Genomic DNA, 14495 nt, shown 5'->3' with positions numbered 1-14495 from the left:
GGATTCATTACAAGGTGCTGGTTATCACCTTTCAAGCCCTATATGGCCTAGGACCTGCCTACCTTAGGGACCGTCTCTCCCCACATGTTCCCCAGAGAGTACTCAGATTGGGATCACAAAATCTATTAGTAATCCCCGGCCCGATTAAAATCAACCAGAGACAGGGCCTTCTCAACTGCAGCCCCCGGCTGGTGGAATCAACTGCCAGATGAAGTGAGGGCCTTGCGGAACCTTGTGCAGTTCCGCAGGGCCTGCAAGACTGTCCTCTTCCGGATGGCATTTAATTGACACGGCACCGGTATTTAAGAGAAGTGGAAGAAGGCCGTCGCCACTGGAATAACACCAATTCAATATTCAGTTTTAACCAATGAATATCTGTTTTATTACTGAATGTGTAATTTTAATACTTATTAATTTTAATTGTCTGTGGGATTTTATGTTGTAAGCCACCCTGAGCCTGCTTTGGCGGGGATATAAATCAAAATATATATATATATATATATATATATATAATGATTATCTGGGGCTCCGGGGGGGGGGCTGCTTTTTGAGGTAGAGGCACCAAATTTTCAGCATAGAAGAAGACTGCAGATTTATACCCCGCCCTTCTCTCTGAATCAGAGACTCAGAGCAGCTTATAGTCTCCTTTATCTTCTGCCCCCACAGCAGACACACCCTGTGAGGTGGGTAAGGCTGAGAGGGCTCCCACAGCAGTTGTCCTCTCTTTTTTTTTTTAAATTTTAAAGTTTTATTAAGAAGAAATAATACAAATAAAAGAAAAGACAAAGAAATAAAATAAAAATAGACAGAGAATACATAAACAATCATCTCTCACAAACCACAAACAAGATAGATACAAACAATCAACTGCAAACTAACATCTAACATCTAACAACTGACATCTACCCAACCATACACACTGGGAGATGGAGAGAGTTAAGCATCAAAAAAGGCAAAAGGGGGAAAAACCCCATGGTTACTCCGATCCGACACCTCTGCTTTTAACCCATTTATAAATAGGGTCCCATTCCTCTTGGCATTTTTGCACATTGCCATTTCTTAATCTTGTGGACATTAGGTCAGATTCTGCGGCTGCCAACAATTTGTTGATAAATTCCTCTCAAGGACAACCTCTGTGAGAGCTATGGCTGAATCGCCATTCCAGCAGCTGCAAGTGGAGGAGTGGGGAATCAAACCTGGTTCTCCCATATTAGAGTCCACACACTTAACCGCTACGCCAAACATAGCATCTGGTGTGTCTCCGCAAAAAAAAAAAAACAACCCAAAAAACCCAGTCAAAAAGACTGGAGTGGGGGGTCCAATTCTCTGAGCCCCCAAAGATGGTACCGCTATCCTTCATTATTCCAAATGGAAGGAAGGCATTTAAAAGGACTGTGGTCCCTTTAAAATGTGATGGCCAAAACTCCCTTCAGTGTTCAGTTGTGCTTGCCACAACTTTTCTCTTGGCTCCACCCCCAAGGTCTCCTGGCTCCACCCCCAAAGTCCCCAGATATTTCTTGAGTTGCACTCCAGTTTGCTTCTACTCTGCAAAAACGTCATTCGCTGGTTCCTCCACATCAAGCCACTGGCAAAAGTCACAAAAAGAAGCCTGGCTTGTTTAACCCCTTCCTCCCCACTCGTTTAATCCTTTCCTCCACTCACACTGCCTCTCTGCCCTTTGACCTTGTATGTATAGAAAGCCCAGCCCTTGGACTTTACTAGGGAAAAAAGCGGGGGAGAAAAGAGATGGAACTCCTTTCTCCTACTTCTTACACACATGCTGGCTATATGCATATTTCAATTAAGTTCCCTTTATCTCCTGATCTGAATCTATGCTTTTTGTTTGCCAAATTGGTAAGCCGATTTCCTTTCCTTTCCTTTTTTTTTTTTTTGAAAACCCAACCTGGTGAACAAAAATCCAAACAGCGGCAAGGGAAATAAACTGCTAACTCGTATTTTCTAAAGTCAATACTGAAGTTAATTATACTTTAGCGCGCAGTCTCTCCTCGTTCCGTACAGGTTGTGCAATGATCTTGCATTGCACATTAAGCGCACATTATACCTGATATCTCGTCCTATTGATTTCAGCAAAACTTTCAGATCACCAAAGTTCACCTAACCCCTAAACCCAAAGGACAAGTCTCAGTGAAAGCGCTGGTCCCCCAGAGCTGTGTTCCCTCTAAGCGGAGTTAGCATGAGCTAGCTCACAGATTTTTAGCCTCCAGATCACACATTTTTGTGTGAGCTCAGGAAAACTGACACCAGAGCACAATACTTTACGCAGCTGCTCACAGCTTTCATGCCAGTAGCTCACAAAGTAGAGTTTTTCCTCACACGGCTCTGCAGCTTAGAGGGAACACGGCCCCAGAGCAAGAAGCAGGATTTAGGAACACTTTTTATTGCCGTTTACTCAAAAGCAATCCCCGTGACTTTCCTAGGGTTGCCAACCTCCAGGTGGGTCCTGGAGATTCCTCTCAGAGACACAATAAAGATCAGATCCCTTGGAGAAGATGGCTGTTTTGGAGGGCAGACTTGATGGCACAATACCCTGCTGAGGCTCTTCTCCACCCTCCCCAGATTCCATTCCCCCCCCCGCCACAATCTTTTAGAATTTCCCAACCTGGAGTTGGCAATCGTATAAACTATCGACTCAAACAAGGGGGTTTTGAAGGCAAACAGCAAACGCAAGCTTGTAAGCCACACAAAGCTCTTCCCCACACAGAGACACGCAAGGAAAAGTCCTGCATAACAACGTTAAAGGACACTGGGTGATTTTTGACAATGGTTAATCTTTAAAGAAACTATATATGGATTACAGTTTTTAAAAAAATAGGATTATTGGATTATAACTTTTTCGTTTACTTGCTAACGACTGAGAAGAACTACCATGAAGATGGATTATAATTATAACTAGGGTTTGTAGAATCTTTCGGGCTCAAGTGCCGTGTTCTACTGGAGAAAGTTTTCCTTCCAGACGTTTCGTTCTCAGCTGCGGAGAACATCCTCAGTGGCGTTGCAGCCGGAGCAGGTGCTCTGACCTTCTTGGCTGCTGTGCATTCTTGGCTCCATGCACAGCAGCCAAGAAGGTCAGAGCGCGTGCTCCGGCTGCAACGCCACTGAGGATGTTCTCCGCAGCTGAGAACGAAACGTCTGGAAGGAAAACTTTCTCCAGTAGAACACGGCACTTGAGCCCGAAAGATTCCACAAACCCTAATGATGTTACCAGCCGTGAAAACCTGAAATCTATAATTATAACCTTTGGGCTTTTTAGAGAAAGATTCTTTAATAGATAAGAGTTTATTACCTTATACCAAACTAAATTAAATAGTAATATGGAGATGTTTGTTAAGGGGGAAGGCACTGCTGGGGGGTCACCAAAAGGGGGGGTGGGGTGGAGAAAATGCGATCTATGTGTATTAACATTTAATGACAAATGATAACATACCATTACAATATATTACATTATGATAAATTGTTTTAACCACAAAAAGTCCTGCATAACTTTGAAGCTTTGGCTGCCGTCACACACACCAAATAATGCACTTTCAGATCCACTTCCAGTGCACTTTTCCAACTGGATTTTACTGGGTGAACTGGCACGATCCAGCTGAAATGTGCATCCAAAGTGAACTGAAAGTGCATTATTTAGTGCGTGTGATTGCAGCTATCCACTTGCAGGAGGGGGGGGGGTGGTTTCCAAAGTGGGGCTTGTGAAAAGAACCGGGATTGTGGATTAGACCCTGCAGACAATATCTGAACAGCCGATGCGTTGCCACTAGAGTTGCCAATCCCCAGGTGGGGGCAGGGGATCCCCCGGTTCTGAGGCCCTCTCCCCCCCCCTTCAGGGTCATCAGAAAGAGGGAGGGGGAGAAGAGAGATGTCTGCTGCGCAGTCCATTATTCCCCATGGGGATTGATTCCCATAGAGTAAAATGGTGAATTGATCTATGTGTATCTGGGGGTCTGGGCAGGAGCTTTTTAAAGAGAGAGGCACCAAATTTGCAGCGTAGCGTCCTGCGCCTCTTCTCCAAAGACCCTCCAAGTTTCAAAAAGATTGGACGGGGGGGGGGAGGGTCCAATCCAAAGAGCCCCCAAGGAAGGCGCCCCTATCCTTCATCATTTCTAAACGGAGGCAAGGCATTTCAAAGGCGTGCGGTCCCTTTAAAGGCGGCGGCCAGCACTCCCTCTGGAGCTCAATGGGGCTTGTCGCACCCTTGCTCCACCCCCAAAGTCTCCCGGCTCCGCCCCCCCCCCAAGCCCCCAGACCCTTCTCGAATTGGACTTGGCACCCCTAGTCGCACCATCCGCGCCAAGTGCTTGCTCAAAAGCTGACCCGCGCACTGCATCAATGACTGGCAATGGAATTTTTTAAAAGCCTCCCTCCCCTAAGAAAGCCGGCAGCCCCGAGGAAAAGGGCCGGAGCCGGCGAAACCCCCGCCCACTTCTTGCTACCTGCAAGCTGCTGCGGGAGCCTTGCAATTGCTACTTGCATAAGAATTTCTGCACTGCATTGCGTTGCACTGCCGTGCATTGCGTTGCATTGCACTAGGCGCGTCCCCGCCCGGGAAGCCCGCGGTACTCACACTCCAAGGACAGCTAGCGATGCTCCGGAGGGCTCTTGCCCCCCGCTCAGGCGAGCGTCGCCGAATCCAGCCTCCTCCAACCGGCGCCTGCTGCGCTTTGCCGGAGCCCGCCGGCTGCAGTGGCCTTTCAAGCAGCCGCGAGGCGCCCAAGCAGAACGCCGAGCAGACGAGCCCAGGCTGGCGAATCGAGCCCTCAGTCCCTGATTCACAGGGAAAGCCACATTTCCACCCCCACCCCTCCCCTTGGGGGGGGGGGAATCAATAATCGGCTAATTCTGCACTAGACCTTTTATCCTGGCTCCGCCCTGTCCCCAAAGTGGCATTCTACCCTTGACTCATGGAATGGTAGAAACCAGCTCTGTGAGCTTATGATTCTGTGTCAAGCATCGTGAATTTTCTGTTTTGTAATTTCTATATTTCTATCATTGTCGGATCATATAATTGTTACTAACCATGAATTATATTCAGGCACATCCAAGTAGCAAACCCCCCTCCCTTGCTTCTTTCGCTTTTACTAACAAATGCAGGAATGCCCTCTTTGATAAGACCTCTTTGATAAGACCTCCTGGGACTCATTCCCAGGCCCGCAAGGCCTGGACCCAGGATGCGCCAACTGCAATAGAGATAAGGAAGTTAGAGTGTGAATTTCACACGTGAATGTAGAATTGTTTATAGAACCTTTGATGTGCCATTTTAAAGCATGTATTCTGTTGTTACTAAGTTCTCCACCAGCCTGCACCCCAGGAAGATTATCACCCTCCCTGCATCACTGTGGGTGAATCAGTTCTGAAGACAGTCCAGCAGTTCAGCTACCTGGGGTGCATCATCTCCTCAGATGCCAAGATCGACAAGGAAATTGACAACAGGCTGGCAAAGGCAAATCGTGCATTTGGCCGACTGCACAAAAGAGTGTGGAGCAACAAGCATCTGAAAAAAGGCACAAAGATCAATGTTTACAAACCCTCATCTACGGCTCTGAATTGTGGGTTTTATACCGTCATCACCTGCGACTCCTTGAGCGCTTTCATCAGCGCTGCCTTCGCACCATCCTCAACATCCACTGGAGTGACTTTGTGACCAACACTGAAGTCCTCAAGAGGGCGGAGGTTACAAGCATCAAAGCACTGCTGTTGAAGACGCAGCTGCGCTGGGCAGGGCATATTTCTAGGATGGAAAACCACTGCCTTCCCAAGATTGCCCTGTATGGCGAACTCTCCACCGGCCATCGAAATAGAGGGGCACCAAAGAAGAGGTACAAGGACTCCTTGAAGAAATCCCTTGGCACCTGTCGCATCAACCATCACCAGTGGTCTGACCTAGCCTCAGATCGCAAAGCATGGAGGCACACCATCCACCAGGCTGTCTCTTCCTTTGAGAACACACGCATAGCTGGTCTTGAGGACAAAAGGAGATTGAGGAAGAATCGCACTGCTACAGGACCAACCCTAAATCAGACTTTTCCCTGCAGCCGCTGTGGCCGGATCTGCCTGTCCCGCATTGGTCTTGTCAGCCACCAGCGAGCCTGCAGCAGACGTGGACTACTGCACCCTTCTTGGGTCTTCGTTCGCGAAGTCAAGCCGAGAAGTATCAGTTCCAATACCTAGCTGGGCTGAGCCACATGGATTATCAATAAACCACACTTTGTTTCAAAACCCAAGGACTGGTTGTTTTGAAATCTCATGCTTGACATTCTGTGATTCTAGTGTTGGAAAACAGTTTGGGGACTGGGCTGGACCAGGATTCAAGGTCTAGGGCAGAAAAAGAAAATGACTCATGGCCCAGATGCCCCCCCCTTTTTGCCCAGTTTGCCCTTGGTGTAGGGTTGCCAGGTGCAAAGCAAATACCTGGGGACTTTGGGGATGGAGCCAGGAGACTTTGAGGGTGGAGCCAGGAGCAAGGGTGTGACAAGCCTCATTGAACTCGGAAGGGAGTTCCGCCCATCACATTTAAAGGGACCGCATACCTTTTAAATGCCTTCCCTTATTTGGAAATAATCAGGGCTTTTTTTTTTAGCAGGAATGTACAGGAACACAGTTCCAGCTGGCTTGGTGTCAGGGGGTATGGCCTAATATGCAAATTAGTCCCTGCTGGGGGTTTTTCAGCAAAAACCCTATGTAAAACAATGGTGATATCGAGGGGTGTGGCCTAATATGCAAATGAGTCCCTGCTGGGCTTCTTCTACAAATAAATAATAAAGGATAGGACTCCAACTTGGCAACCCTAAGTTAGGCCTTTAGGGATGAGACTGCAGAACCAGGACGAAATCGGCAACTTGTGATCCTATTGGCTCCCAATCCCCAGCATTTCCAGTTAGGGTTGCCAGGTCCAAATCAAGAAATATCTGGGGACTTTGGGGGTGAAGCCAGGAGACTTTGGGGAGTGGAGCCAGAAGCAAGGGTATGACGAGAAGGATTGAACTACAAGTGGAGTCCTGGCCATCACATTTAAGGGACCGCACCCCTTTTAAATGCCTTCCCTCCCTTGGAAAGACTGAAAGATAGGGGCACCTTCTTTGGGGGCTCATGGAATATTGCAAGTGCTAATCTTTTCAGAATGTTCAATTTAAAGCTTTTAAAAAATCTTCACCTGTTTGTCTGTGTCCTTTATAAAGTTTACGTCTCCACTACCTGGCTTTACATTTTATGAGACACATGGCCCGGCCCGACAAGGTCCCATTTATGTTAGACCCAGCCCTCCTAGAAAATGAGTTTGACAGCCCTGCCCTAGAGCTCTTGGTTCCATTATAACCCTGCCCTTACTTTAAAAAGGTAGGACGGAATGTTGCCTCAAGCAGCTAAGCAACCTTCTGGTTCAGCCCACAGTTCCTGACATACCACACCGTGGAAGTTTCCTGCTTTTTGCTGTTCTACAAGTAAGCAGTGCAATTTGCAAAGGGGGAGGGCTCCAGTAGGGTATAACACCATAGAGGACACCCTCCAAAGCTGTTGTTTTATCCAGGAGAAACTATTTGGGCAGTCTGGAGATCAACTGTAGTTACTGGAGACCTCCAAGATTTCCCTGGAAGTTGCAGCTTGGGGGAGAAGTCACAATGGATTATGAGCAACACAACCAATAGGTTATTGTGACAAAAGCCTGGAGGATGGCAACCCTAAATACTTGATCAGGTTGGCTGTGGAGAAGGCTATGGGGAACCTCTCAGTGACATCCAAGTGGGCAGCCGTGTTGGTCTGAAGCAACAGAACAAAGCGGGAGTCAAGCGCACCTTTAAGACCAAGTCTGATGAAGTCTCCTTCTAGCACACGAAAGCCAACATTCTGAATAAAACTTCGTTGGTCTTAAAGGTGAAACTTGACTCCTACGTTGTCCTCTCAGTGACATTCTAGTGTTCACGGGTGTCAAAATCATTTGTTATGAGGACCAGAGCTGACATTAATGAGACCTTGTTGGGCCGGGCCATGTTTGTGCCTCTTTAAGATTAGGAAGCAGAGATATAAACTTTATAAAGGACATAGACAAACACAATTTAAAAAAAAAAAAACCTTAAAATAAAGCTGTGCAATAGAGGGAGCCTGGCAAAGCAAGTTCTGCTTCCCACCCCCCTTCCTCCCCGAGGGAGGAGCCTCAGCCAATAGAGAAAATAGAGGCTTCGCTCTGTAGCTCGTGTGCAACTGAACAAACCTGGCAAGGCAAGCTGTGATGCAGAAAGAAGCAAGAGAGAGAAGGAAGCAGATAACACTAAGTTGCTTGGGAACCTGATAGGAGGCCTCCAGGGGTCTGATTCAGCCCCTGCGCCGTATGTTTGACACCCCTGTTCTAGACAGTGTGGCACAGTGGTTAGTGTTGGACTAAGACCAGGAAAACTGAAGTATTTGAGCCAGGGCTTTTTTTTGTAGCAGGAACTCCTTTGCATATTAGGCCACACCCCTCTGATGCAGCCAATCCTCCAAGAGCTTACGGGGCTCTTAGTACAGGGCCTACAGGAAACTTCAGGAGGATTGGCTACGTCAGGGGTGTGTGACCTAATATATGCAAAGGAGTTCCTGCTACCAAAAAAAGCCCAAGCCATCACTTAGAACTTATTGCGTGAGCTTGGACCAGTCCAGCCCTAGCCTACCTCACAGGGCTGTTTTGGAGATAAACTAGAGGAGGGCTTATGTATGCTGCCGCGAGCTCCCAGAAGATATTACATTAATAATGATAGCGGTTTGAAAAATGTGTACAACCATTCAGAAGTGTAAAGTATATAATCACTGGGAGAGCCAGTTTGGTGTAATAGTTAAGAGTGGGAGACTTTAATATCTGGAGAACCAGTTTTGATTCCCCACTTCTCCACATGCAGCCAACTGGGTGACCTCGGGCATTCAATTCTCTCAGAGCTCTCTCAGTCACACCTACCTCACAAGGTGCTCGTTGTGGGGAGAGGAAGGGAAGGCAATTGTAAGCTGCTCCAAGACACCTTCAGGTAGTGAAGGATGGAGGTATAAATCCAATTCCTACTCCTGTTCCTCTTCCCATCCACCTGCATCAGTCCATTCCATTGCCGTTTGGTTAAATGTATGAAACCCCTCCGGGGTTCATTTTGTAGAAAAAGAGGTGCCAGAGCTCATTAGCACCTCATATGCCACGCACCCTTGACACCACACCCTTGACATCACCTTGGTATCAGCTCAGCATCTACCTTAAAATGTGTTTTGAATTATAATTGTCATAATCAAACCTTACTCCCGTCATACTTTTAAAATTACTTTCTTCTCCGTGGCCACAGTGGCATGTTGATTTCCGTCTCTCTGCTTTATATGGTTTGGTCACTTTCAGGGCTTTTTTTGTAGCAGGAATTCCTTTCCATATTGGGCCACACACCCCTGATGTAGCCAATCCTCCTGGAGCTTACAGGGCTCTTTTTACAGAGCCTACTGTAAGCTCTTGGAGGATTTGCTACCTCAGGGGTAATGTTCCCCCTAAGCTGCAGAATCTTATGAGCCAAAATTCTACTTTGTGGGCTACTGGCATTAAAGTTGTGAGCTACTGCATAAATTCTCTGGGGTCAGCCTTCCTAAGACAAAAATGTGTGAGCTGGAGGCTAAAAATCTGTGAGCTAGCTCATGCTAACTCAGCTTAGAGGGAACACTGATCAGGGATGTGTGGCCTAATATGCAAAGGAGTTCCTGCTACAAAAAAAAAAAAGCCCTGGTTATTTCCCCATTTTTTGTGGGGGGAAATATCAGAAAAATATTAGAAAGTTTATCAAATCTTAGAGTTCAGCCAAATTCTCCCAGGGGGGTTTGAACAACGGAGCCCAGAAGCAAGTATTTTTTTTTGGGGGGGGGGGGTAAGAAAGAAAGAGCACAACAAAATTTAGAGGTTTGGGTTCCAGAGCTCCGCTCCTGCCCCAAATGAAACCTGATTAAGCCTCTATACAAGGGACAGATTTTGCAGCAACTCCGCTTACCACAAAGGCCACAACAGCCCAAACAGTAACATAATCATACAGGACCAGAGCAGGTATCCTCCTCATCCAAAAAGAGCTAATGTCATGGAGGCTCAGAAGAAATTGGCTGACTTTTCCCTCAACTTCTGCCATCTGGCCTAGCGGATAACCTATTTAAGGTCAGGTCTTCCTAACGAGTGGATTCATTTCTTCCCCTGTCTGACATTCAGAATTGTCTTTGGGCACAATAACTCTTCTCTAATTACACCTCCACCCACAGCAGGCACAGCCCCAGCACATAATGCGCAGTGACCCTTTTCACACTTCCCGAGCCACTAATTAGAAATAGAGGAAACCGAAGGAATCGGTTTTCCTTTCTGCGGCGGGTAGATGTAAGAGGCCGGCAGTAACTTTCTAACGTATAACACTGTCATAAATTTTAGGTTTTGATGATGTTAATTTCCTTCTGAACTTGAGGGGGGGGGGGGAGGTTTTGCTTGAAAAGTTTTTCCACCCTATCACATTAATACCATTTTTGCTGGCTAGACCTTAAGTCTGGGTTTTGTTATTTTAGTTTTACATAGGAACTACCAACGGACGAGAGATAACTTAACAAGTAGAAATAAAAGAATGACTTAATAGCTGCAACGTACACGGGGCACCCTCTACAAACAGACCCCACATATGAACGCATGAAGTTGTCACACCATTGGTCCTTTCAAGGTCAGTATTGTCAACTCAGACTGGCAGCAGCTCAGGCAGAGGGCTTTCACATCACCCAACTGATCCTTTTAACTGGAGATAGTGGGAATTGAACCTGGGACCTTCTGAATTCTAAGCAGACGGCTCTACCACTGAGCCACGGCCCCTCCCTAACAGAGGGAGGCGGGGAGGGGCATGGAAAGAGATCTTAGAAGTAGCTGTTTTGTTGCAGGCCTGGGTCTCCCGACTTCTTTAAGCCTCCAAGCACCTTTGGAATCGTGACACAGGGTGGAAGGCACAGCCACAAAATGGCTGCCAAAGGAGGCAGAGCCAACCACAAAATGTCAGGGAGTCTAGATACACGTAATTCTAATAGCAGCTTCTACATTCCAGGCAGAAGTTCTGCTCAACAGAATATCTTTTAAAATGAACATATTATTTTAAAAAATATTTGCTTATATATACACAGCTCACCTTCAGTCACACAGTGAAGATTTTTGTGCTGCGGCAGCAGCTACCGACAGAACAACTTTTTAAAAAAATCTGCTCAGCCAATCAGATACTCTTGGGCTACAGCAGGGTAGGGGGGTATGTGGGCCCACAGTGGGGTGTCCCTGTTCATAAGAACATAAGAGAAGTCCTGTTGGATCAGGCCAATGGCCCATCCAGTCCAACACTCTGAGTCACATAAGAACATAAGAGAAGTCCTGTTGGATCAGGCCAATGGCCCATCCAGTCCAACACTCTCCAACACTCTGTGTCACATAAGAACATAAGAGAAGGCATGTTGGCTCAGGCCAATGGCCCATCCAGTCCAACACTCTGTGTCACAGAAGAACGTAAGAGAAGCCATGTTGGATCAGGCCAATGGCCCATCCAGTCCAACACTCTGAGTCACATAAGAACATAAGAGAAGCCATGTTGGGTCAGGCCAATGGCCCATCCAGTCACATAAGAACATAAGAGAAGCCATGTTGGATCAGGCCAATGGCCCATCCAGTCCAACACTTTGTGTCACATAAGAACATAAGAGAAGCCATGTTGGATCAAGCCAATGGCTCATCCAGTCCAACGCTCTGTGTCACACAGTGGCCAAAAAAACCAGGTGACATCAGGAGGTCCATTTCCAAACTAAAATCGTGGGCAACAGAAAATGGATATTACACCATCTGGCCCAAGAAAAATAGACATTATTTGGCCCACCTCAAATTGTGACCTGGGATTCTTAGCTTGATACGCTAAACTACAATGACTGAATTGGCAGTTACCCGCCATTATTAGTACATTCTACTGAAAGATCAAATAGTACCTACCATTGTTTTATATGTTTTTTTACTCATGATGTATTTTATATTTTTATGATACGGCTTATGAATACTGGTTTTCATGACCTTTCAATGTGAGCCGCCCTGAGCCTGCTTCAGCGAGGAAGGCGGGATATACGGTAAGTCAAATAAATAAATGAATAAATAAATAAATAGTGGGGCCAGGACACTAGAAGCCCTCCCACGGTGCCCCCCCCAGCACAAGAATACAGAGCATCACTGCCCCAGACAGAGAGTTCCAACAATACACTGTGGCTAACAGCCACTGATGGACCTCTGCTCTGTTCCAGATCATCTGAACGACCGACTCCTTTTATTTACGGTGAGGACACAACAAGGGAGATAGTATCAAAAAGGAAAGTTCTTGCCATTTTTTGATGGGAAAATGTTGAGAAGAAAGGCTGGGGGCATTTTTCAGCTCCACCTTCCCTCCATGCTGTTCTTGTCTAAGCAACAAGACCTTACACTATGGTTATTGGTGCACCTACGTCTGTTACAACAAGCCAGTTTCCACACAGTGGAGTTCCTTCCCATTAAGAACATAAGAGAAGCCACGTTGGATCAGGCCAATGGCCCATCCAGTCCAACACTCTGTGTCACATGGTGGCCAAAAAGCCAGGTGCTATCAGGAGGTCCATCAATGGGGCCAGGACACTAGAAGTCCTCACACTGTTGCCCCTCCCAAGCACCAAGATTACAGAGCATCGCTTGCTCCAGACAGAGTTCCAACAATACGCTGTGACTAAGAGCCACTGATGGACCTCTGCTCCATATGTTTAACTAATCCCCTCTTGAAGCTGGCTATGCTTGTAGCTGCCACCACCTCCTATGGCAGTGAATTCCATGTGTTAATCACCCTTTGGGTGAAGGACTTCCTTTTATCCGTTCTAACCCAACTGCTCAGCAATTTCATTGAGTGCCCATGAGTTCTCGTATTGTGAGAAAGGGAGAAAAGGACTTCTTTCTCTGCGTCCTCTATCCCGTGCATAATCTTGTAAACCTCTTATCGTGTTCCTCGTCTGAAGAAGTGTGCATGCACACAAAAGCTTACGTTCTGAATAAAACTAAGTTGGTCTTAAAGGTGCAATTGCCTCCTATTTTGTTCATGTCACCCCACAGTCGACGTTTCTCCAAGCTAAAGAGCCTCCAGCCCCATTATTCTAGGTAATGAGGACAGAGAGCAGGAAAAATTAAAAGGAGCTCCTAGGGGCCCAGCATTGGAGACAAGGACAGCTACAGCCCAGTTACTCAAGGTCCCACACATAGGCCGTTTCCCACTTTGCATTGGCTGCAAAGGTGCACCTTTGGCTACGAAACAGCTTGCATAGCCAAATAAATTAGTATTTTGTCAAGAGAGCTATGCAAAACCACCTGAGATAAAATCAACAGCACCCTGGGTCCATGGAAACTTCTCCCACCCCAACACTACTCAGCTACGCAAAGCATCACATTTTCTATTTCTTTTGTAAGGAAAAGGGGATTTGGCAGAGCGCAAGAGAGGCGATTTGAACAATCTGCACTGAAAATTCAATTACGTGCACTGAAGAATCTGACGGAGTTAGGGTTCTCGGGACGATTCAATCCCATTCAGTCAGACAAAAATCCTTTCCCATTTTACCCTAAGTGTCTTTTCTCCAGACAGAAACCCATCAACATAAGGGGACAACTTTGGGTAAAACTGGTAGAGATGGTAACCCTAGAACTACCTCCTTGCGCATAAGGCATTTCTGAGCAAGCCCGTTGCCTCGGGGGGGGGGCCTGTGGGGGCACTGCCCCCAACTTCCAGACAGTGCCCTGCAGCTTCCAGAGGGGCCTCTGGGGCGCAGCCTGCTCTCTCTCTTTTTGCCATGGCTGAGCTGGTGAAGCGTCAGCAGCAGCCGGAGCTGGGAGAGCTCAGCAGAGTACAGTGCGCTGCGGCAGCAAAAGCAACAGGCAGAGAGGAGGGAGGTGGAAGAAGCCACATGGAACGGGCTGGGGAGGGGGAGAGAGGTAGAGCTGATGGCTGCAAAGTGCCCCCAACCCCCGCTTGGATGCAAGATTCAGTCCCTTCTTGACCCCAAAGTTTTAGGGTTGGCTGCCTTGATTTGGCCGCTTTCAGAAGACGACGACTGTGGATTTCTATCCCGCCCTATACTCTGAATCTCAGTCTCAGAGCAGTCACAATCTTCTTTACCTACCCCTCCACAACAGACACCCTGTGAAGTGGGTGGGGCTGAGAGAGCTCTTGCAGTAGCTGCCCTTTCAAGGACAACTCTCAGGAGAGCTATAGTTGACCCATTCCAGCAGCTGCAAGTGGAGGAGTGGGGAATCAAACCCGGTCCTCCAGCTTTTGCCCCTACCCCTGAAAGCTTCTGAGAAGCGGCAAGCCCCGCAGCGGATGGGAAAGGTGCCCCCTGGCTTTTTTTTTTAAAAGCCTGACTTGCAAAATTCCAGCTACAGCCGTTTCTGAGTAAGCATGTGTGCCGGACAGTAAATCACCGACTGCGACTAGCGATAG

General features: G+C 47.2%; 1 protein-coding gene across 2 annotated transcripts in view; it reads right to left on the bottom strand.

The window, feature by feature from the left end:
• The window catches only part of PRXL2A (peroxiredoxin like 2A), a 46490-nt gene extending 41748 nt beyond the window's left edge, over positions 1–4742 (bottom strand). The window contains exon 1 of one of the 2 annotated variants that reach the window (XM_060241024.1): positions 4583–4742. The gene's annotated coding sequence lies outside the window, so the exon portion shown is untranslated. The remainder of the gene's footprint in view (positions 1–4582) is intronic. The other variant, XM_060241022.1, reaches the window with a different exon arrangement.
• Between the last annotated feature and the right edge of the window lie 9753 nt (positions 4743–14495).

This window comes from Heteronotia binoei, chromosome 6, assembly GCF_032191835.1.
Source record: "Heteronotia binoei isolate CCM8104 ecotype False Entrance Well chromosome 6, APGP_CSIRO_Hbin_v1, whole genome shotgun sequence".
Lineage (NCBI taxonomy): Eukaryota > Metazoa > Chordata > Lepidosauria > Squamata > Gekkonidae > Heteronotia > Heteronotia binoei.
The sequence above is the reverse complement of the archived record's forward strand: the minus strand, read 5'-3'. Positions and strand labels throughout refer to the sequence as shown.